The sequence below is a fragment of the Eretmochelys imbricata genome, chromosome 6, assembly GCF_965152235.1.
Source record: "Eretmochelys imbricata isolate rEreImb1 chromosome 6, rEreImb1.hap1, whole genome shotgun sequence".
In the NCBI taxonomy this organism is placed as follows: Eukaryota; Metazoa; Chordata; order Testudines; family Cheloniidae; genus Eretmochelys; species Eretmochelys imbricata.
Window position 1 is genome coordinate 3,094,475 of NC_135577.1, and position 8,191 is coordinate 3,102,665.

At 43.2% G+C, this 8,191-nt stretch overlaps 1 pseudogene; it reads left to right on the forward strand.

Moving 5' to 3' along the window:
• The first annotated feature begins 5,643 nt into the window (after positions 1-5,643).
• LOC144265720 (olfactory receptor 5AR1-like) lies at positions 5,644-6,582 on the forward strand (annotated as a pseudogene).
• Positions 6,583-8,191: the final 1,609 nt, after the last annotated feature.

Here is an 8,191-nt window from a genome sequence, read left to right on the forward strand (position 1 = left end):
CTCTAAGGTGCCACAAGTCCTCCTTTTCTTTTTGCGGAACAGAAAACAGAAAATAACAAACCAGTAACCACTTAGTCTGTTCTCCACCCACCGCACGCAAAACTCACTTAAAATCACTACCAATGTCTCAAAGCAGTCAGCTGTGCACAGACCCTGCTCAGCTACGCCACTGTGACAGGTTGGGTTACAGAAACCCCTCTGGGACTGCCACCCAATGTGCTGACACTGCCTCTGAGCCTGTTTTCCCTGCTAGCCTAAGCTTCAGTACCTTGCCTTCAATACCTTGCCTTGTTTGAGCCAGACATGCTTGTCAGCTGCAAACACAGATCTAAGTCTGAACCACGTCCCCCACAAGGTGCAGGCTTAACTGAAAAAAGCTTAAGAAGTGCTCCTGTCTCCAGTAGTCAGATACCCAGCTCAAAGTGGGGTCCATAACCCCCAAAATAAATCTGTTTTACTCCATATAAAGCTTATACAGTGTAAACTCATAAATTGTTCACCCTCTATAAAACTGATACAGAGATATGAACAGCTCAATGCCCCCAACCAGGTATTAATACATACTCTGGGGTAATTAATAAGTAAAAAGTGTTTTTATTCAATACAAAAAGTAGGATTTAAGTTGTTCCAAGTAATAACAGACAGAACAAAATAAATTATGAAACAAAATAAAATAAAACACTCAAGTCTAAACCTAATACAGGAAAAAACTAAATGCAGGTAAATCTCACCCTCAGAGATGTTCCAATAAGGCTCTTTCACAGAGCAGACTTCCTCATAGTCTGCGTCCAGCAATCACTCACACCCCAGTAGTTACTATCCTTTGTTCCAGTTTCTTTCAGGCATCTCCTTGGGGATATAGCCAATATTCATAACTTTGAGTACAAACATGGTACATGCATGCAAATGGGATAAATATTTTCAGTAGATCATAAGCTTTGCAGAGATATGCTACATGGCATATCTAGCGTAAAACATATTCCAGTTTTGTCATATTTACAGCCATAAGCATATTTCTATAAAGAATTATGGGGTGCAACATCACACTCTCTTTCACGGACTATAAGTTATAGGAACTAAATAAAATTAACACAAGAACTGGGAGGGAGCTGGCCTACTCAGAGATACTTTGTTGCAGCATCTGCAGAGATGCTGCAGAGATCTTCAAAAACTTCATTGGATGCTGTTGCTGACGAAAGCTGATGGTCAAATAAATTTGTTAGTCTCTAAGGTGCCACAAGTCCTCCTTTTCTTTTTGCGCTTACAGACTAACACGACTGCTACTCTGAAACCTGCAGAGATCTTGAGTGTTAACCACCAGTTTGGGGAATATACTCCTTTTTGCAGCCTGCCCTGACCTTAGCATTTTCAGTGAGGACTTCCCCGGACACCTCAGGGTCACAGGAGGTAGAGAAGGCAGGTGGAGAATTTATAAGCATGACTCCTAGGGAAGTAGGGGCATAGTGTTTCCTCGGCACAGACCTGGAATGAAAGATTTGGAAGTTTCTGAATACAGAGATTGCTGGCTGTTGGTTGTTTCTACTGGTGTTCAGGGAAGCAGGACTTCACGGACATTCTTTGTAACCCCTCCCCCACGGATTATCACAAAGAATATAGGTGACTTGGATCATCAATTTTTCCTCCTAATACAATCAACAGTGCAATGCCTCACAGGTTGTCACCACTTAGGAGAAGGGGGCACCGACATGCCCCAGAGCACTGATTATATGAGCCAAACCTACACACCTGTGGGGGATAATTTCTCCTACCATAGTAAAGAAGGGAAGAGTCATCACTGGGCCTGGCATGGATCTCCTTGCGGGAAGGTGATGATCACAATCTCCTTGTCCATCTGCAGCCATGGATCAGTGCATGGGCCCATCCTGATGGTGACCTCACCCTTTCCTGTCAGTCTAACAGTACTGTCAGTCAGTACCACACCTTTGGTGTTATTGGGATATTTTCTAGATGGTGGCTGTGACATACCAGGGTCCAACCCAGACTAATCAGCAGCTGTGTCACATCTGCCTGCAACCTTGTAATGCCTTGCTGAATTGGCTTCCATCTGGGCCACTCACAAACAACTGTCTAGCATGCAAATAACACCCTGAACATGTATGTGTAACTGCAGCCTGGCCAGGAATAGTTGGGTTACACTCAGGCTCTCACCACCCTTGGTTATACTGCAGGGTGTCCCCAACACACTCCCCAGTCTTTGATTTCCCTCCTGAAATGTACGTCCTGTGCTCCCCAGCCCTCTCCTGGACAATACAAGTTACATTGTCCATTATTTCTTTTATAGCACTAATATGCATGCAACTTATTGTTGCAGGCACCCAGTGCTCAGAGGCAAAACAACAGCAGGTGTTCGTTACCCGGTGTGCTTCACTCAATAATCACAATGGGGTGGAGAAGCAGAAAAGTTTATTTGCAGCTGCAAACAAGGTACAGGGAGAATAGAATCTCAAATCCTGCACACCAGAGCAGGTCATTTTACACACACTTTTATATTCCTTAATGCTACTGCACTACACATCAGCCAATCAAAACTTTACACAAATACTCTGCCTTCCTTATATGGGTTACAACAATGTTTATTTCCTTCAACCTCTAACAAGCATTCCTAGCAACTTAAACAACTAGCACATTCTGTCTGGCCTTGTAGTTGTCTCTCCTATTATCTTTAACTTGGTATCAGCAAATCTTACACTATAAGGCATTATCTGCGGCTGCAATATTGTTTTAAGAGCAAAAGAGCTTACTCAAACCAGCCAGGCCTGAATTCTATAAAGGGGGGTTGAGAAGAAGCCCTTAGGCCTTCAGCAGGGAGACCTCCTAGACCCTTATGGCCTTCCATACCCTCAACTTAACTAGTGGCCATGCCCTGGGGTCTCCAACATTAGCTTCTCAGACACTTCTATTTAAACACACTGGATTAGTTAAAACAATAAAACAAATTTTATTGACTACAAAGATAAATTTTACATGAGTGCAACTGAGAAGGCATAGAAGTCAGACATGGTTACAAAAAAAAAATAAAGCTAGAATGCAACTTGTGCCTAAGTTAAGAAATGATGTGAAATTCAAAGTAAAAGTTTCCTCATCACATGGTTGCAGCACTCTTACTGACCACATTTCTTAGGTCAGGACACACCCCCTCTCCAATGGCTGCTTACTTTATGCCTTCAGAAGCAGTGAATCAATGGGCCGAGAGAGAGAGAGCAGTTCCTTGGGATGTCTGCCCCTTCTTTTTATAGTCCTATCCCCCCTTTGAGAAACATTTCCACCTGGTTACCGGAAGACGAAAACTCTGTGTAGAAGGATGTTCCCTACTGCTTTTTCCTCACCTATGTAGATACAAAATTAAGTAGAACACACATTTATTTGTTTAAGACAGACCAGTTTGCCAGCCTCAGTTTGGAACATGTATTAATAACAAGATACAGTGTCATTTTATAACTTCACATGCATTATCAAAAATTGTATTAATATTAAGATGAGAGAATGACTATTTCTGTTTGACTCATAGATTTATTTAGCATCTTACAGCTGAGCTCTGTGTGCAGATAATATGGATGCAAGAGGGATAGTTTTGTGAACTGCAGAAGTCCGTAGCATGCTGTGGTCTCCTCCTGAGCTCCTCTGGTCATCATATGGTCTCCGTCAAGAAAAAGGAGTGAACCTATCTTTCCTACTTTGGGGAGTAACCTAGCAAGGGAAGGACATAGGATACCTTGGGTGATTCACACTCTATAAATAGCCAGATAATCTGGAGTACTCTCACAGGTCTAGCAGGTTTTCCATTCCACCTATTGGGGCCAGGACAATGAGGTGATTCTGAAACCAGGAATGACTGGGAAGATATCAGCTACAGCCCCAGAATAACTGCCCTCCCTCCTCCCCAAGTTCCTCCTCACCCAGATGCCCAAGAACATGAGGGGGGGGAGGCTATGGGGACCCACACAGTCAACCCCAGAGGATAGCACAAGCATCAGAAAGCTGGAATATCCTGTGTTTTGATTTGGTTTCTGGACTTGTCCTTCCCTCTTCCTCCACCCCCCAACCCAATATCCCCTCCCCCATCTAGCTTCTGATTTCTCTCAATGTTTTGTCAACAAATAATAAAGAATGGTTTTTAAACAATTGTGACTTTATTTCCTTTCATATATATAGAGAGAAACAAACACAACTCTCACACCTTACCTTAGTACGTTTCACCTGTATCTGACTTTCTGTTACTTTGATTCTAAATTTGTTGCTAAGGCTGTTTGAAAATTTTTCTTGAGAAGTTTTTTGTGTGGGAAATTGGATTTTTCATTCAACTCTTTTTTCCATGAAATAATCTTTTCCTTGGATATTATAAGATTTCTATCAACATATCAAACTCCCCTCCTCCCTAAACCATGGCTACGGGACTCAGGTGATGTTCCAGGGCAGTTCAACAACAGGAGAGAACATCATGCATACTGAGGGACATAGTCCAGCCTGGGAGTCTGGCCCATGGAAGAGATTGGTGGTGTGTGGTATCTGAGCCACACCCGTGGTATTTCAGAGTCAAAATATTAAGGTTTTAGCAAAAAGATTTCAGTCTCCACAAAAAAAAAAAAAAAACACCTTTGTGGGTCAGCTCTACACAGTACCTGGCTTGCACTGAAAACAGCAGTACAAAATATATCCCTAACCTCATACTCTGTAACTCTGGTAGAAATTGAATAATTTAATAACACAGTAGAAAGAGTAGGTCACACTAATCACCAGGGCACCAATTAACCTAGGGTGGCTTTGGCTCACAGAAAGTATTAATTAGGTGTTGTGTCTCTCTCAGCTCAGGTATTCCCAGTGGCTTCAGGAATCATGTCCCATAAATCACACATCTCAGTATAAAACTTTCCAAATGCTCCAAACTGGCAGTTTCGGTTGATGGGAAAATGCCACCACATCTCTCTCTCTCTCTCTTCTAAGCAGGTACGTGCTATTGTCCTGAATTCCAGTGACACACACAAACACTCAGACACCATGGGGATCAGCAGGTATTGAATTCCAGACCTCCAGCTCCAAAAGCCTCAGCCCCAACTCCAACTCCTTTAGCTAAAGGAGCGACCTCCTGGGTTGGAAAAAATAGGCAATTACCTAGTCACTGAAGCCAGGGCTTCCCATGATGTCGCTGGGTTTTCATACATACTCCAGGAAATGCCAAAACGCTTAATTAGCACAGTAAGCAACTTTACCCCAGATGGACATGCCAAGCCACAGAGCTCCCCTTGCCCAAATAGGGTCAAAATATTGAAACTCCTTTACTCTCACCAATTCTTTAGATAAGGAATAATCCCTTCAGACTGATTCTCTCACAGCAAGGTCACAAGTCATCTATTTGGATTAGTGAACAGGAGTGTTTGTGTGGGGGGCATGATTAACCTGCGTGTCATTGTATATGCACAGCATGTGCATTTAATCAAATACCTGGAATGACCAGCTGTGAACATTTGGCTCTGTGGACTAAGCCCTTCCCGGAGAGGGTACTGATGTCCTGTGAGAAACTGATCTCTATTTATCTTCACTTACTTCATTACAGAGAAGGGACAGGTATTCCTCACTATCTACCTGCCCACATCTCTGTAGCTGCCTCATCACTATTCAGAGGAGATGGAAAAGGGAAATCACTCGGAGGCAACTGAGTTCATTCTCTCAGGACTGACAGATCATCCAGAGCTGCAGGTTCCCCTGTTTGTGGTCTTCCTACTGACTTATGGTATCACCTTGCTGGGAAATGGGGGGATGATCTTGTTAATCAGAGTTGATCCCCAACTCCACACCCCCTTGTACTTTTTTCTCAGGAATGTGTCTTTCTGTTACCTCTGCTTTTCCTCGATAATTTCCCCTAAGATGCTGCTGAATTTCTTAGAGAAGAGGAAAAGCATTTCTTTCACTACCTGAGCTGTGCAAATGTATCTCTCTATTATTTTTGCAGATGTTGGTTGTTTCTTGCTGGCTGTGATGGCATATGACCGTTATGTGGCCATCTGTAACCCGCTGCTCTATACGGTCACCATGTCCAGGCAGCTTTGTAAACAGCTGGTGGCTGGGGCGTACACTGTGGGGGTGGTGGATTCAATGTTAAACACATATTTCACATTTTGGCTGTCATTCTGCAGCTCCAACATCATCAATCATTTCTTCTGTGATGTCCCCCCGCTGCTGGCACTCTCCTGTTCTGACACCGGCATCAATGAGATTGTGATGTTTGTTTTAATGTGCTGCATTCAAGTGATCAGCTTTGTGACTGTCCTCCTCTCCTAGGTCTATGTCACCTCCACCATCCTGCACATTCGCTCCGCTGAGGGCCGACACAAAGCCTTCTCCACCTGCACTTTCCAATTGACCGCTGTGCTCCTGTTTTATGGCACCCTCCTCTTCATGTATTTACATCCCACCTCCAGCTATTCCATGGATACAGACAAAGTGGCCTCAGTGTTTTACATGCTGGTGATCCCCATGTTGAACCCCCTCATCTACAGCCTGAGGAACACGGAGGTGAAGGACACCCTGAAGAAAGCAAAGAATAAACTCCTAACCAGTTCTTGAATCTGTTTAATTCAGGACTGGTTTAGTGCTGGGGAGTGGAAACAGGTGAATTCAATTCTCAGCCCATTACAAAATAATTTTGCAGAGCACGTGGTAGTTTTGTTCATTATTATATTGTTATTATTATAATTTGTTTGTATTCCAAGAAGGTCTGCAGTCCCCAGTTGAGATCAGTGGACAAAAAACGGGAAGCATCACAGGAAATGCAGGAAACCCAAGTCCATAGTGTGCCAGGTTCGGTCACAGAGACCCTTATTGGGACTGTCACCTCATGTGCTGAAATTACCTCTGAGCCCATTTTCCCTTCTAGCCTGGGCCTCCAGAACCCTGTCTTGTTGAGCCAGAAACAAGATCCAGCTGCAACACAGACCTAGGCTCTGGGTGACGCCCCCAATGTTGCAGATCTAGACTGAAACCAGCTCAGCAGGACACCTGTATCCAGAACACAGATACACAGCTCCCAATGGGATTTGAACCCCAAATAGATCCACTTTACTCTTTATAAAGCGTATACAGGATAAAATAATAAATGCTTGCCCTCTATATCACTGCAAGAGAGATATGCACAGCTGTTTGGCCCCCCAGGTACTTACACTAAGTTTATAAATAAACAAAAGTGATTTTATTAAGTATAAAAAGTAGGATTTAAGTTTTTTTTAAGTAATAACAGACAGAACAAAGCAAAATAAAATAAAACACTAAAGGCTAAGCTGAATACACTCAGAAATCAGTTACAAATGTTCCAGTTTTTCTGAGGACTGAGGACACTTGCCTACATGCAGTGAAAGGTTTGAATAAGCCAGATGAACACCATTTCCTCTCTGTAATCCTTCTTTATTAATTTATTCAAATCAACCACAAATGGTACATATTTCCTCACATTTATTTATTGCCATAACTCGTTTCATTTCCTTCTCTCAGTCCTTCCGGGAGAAACCATAATATTTTATAATAAAGTTACAGGTAAATAAACACTCGTCTTTCCCATGTTCTGTCCTGCTTTCTAGAAGAAAGAAAAAGCTGTGGAAAGAGGTGCAGTCAGTTAAAATGGATCTCAGCATCTGCTCTGCTGCGGAGATACTGTCTTTGGCTTTCCCTGTGGAGCTGTTTCTGTGCATGGCATGTCGGTTCCATTCGCTGAACAGGGTGTGGGAAAAAAAGATCTGTGAGCTAAAGCTGAAAACAATTGTATCCCATTTCAAGACCCATCATCTTTCTGGGCTCACAGATCTTGACCTCCTCCCTGGATTGGAACTGGTGAGGCAAAGGGGAAAGGCACCTTGTCTCAGCCTCAAAAGCTTCAGCCATTCCCTTTCCCCAAAACTGTCTTTCTTAAAATCCTTACTCTTTATCCACCACCCACATTGCTCAGCAATTATCTCACTGCTTCAATTCTGCAGAGCAGACCACCACACATCAGAGTGAGGAGAGAGACTTTTTGAAACTTGATATCACAGTAAAGGCGGTACTGACCTGTGGGGCAATGTAAGTGATTTGTCCAGTTTGTGGCAGAGCAGAAGAATGCACCCAGGTCTGCTGAGTCCAAGTCCAGCAGACCCTCTGCCCTCCATGGATCAGGGAGAGATGGATGAAATGATTCCTTTCATAC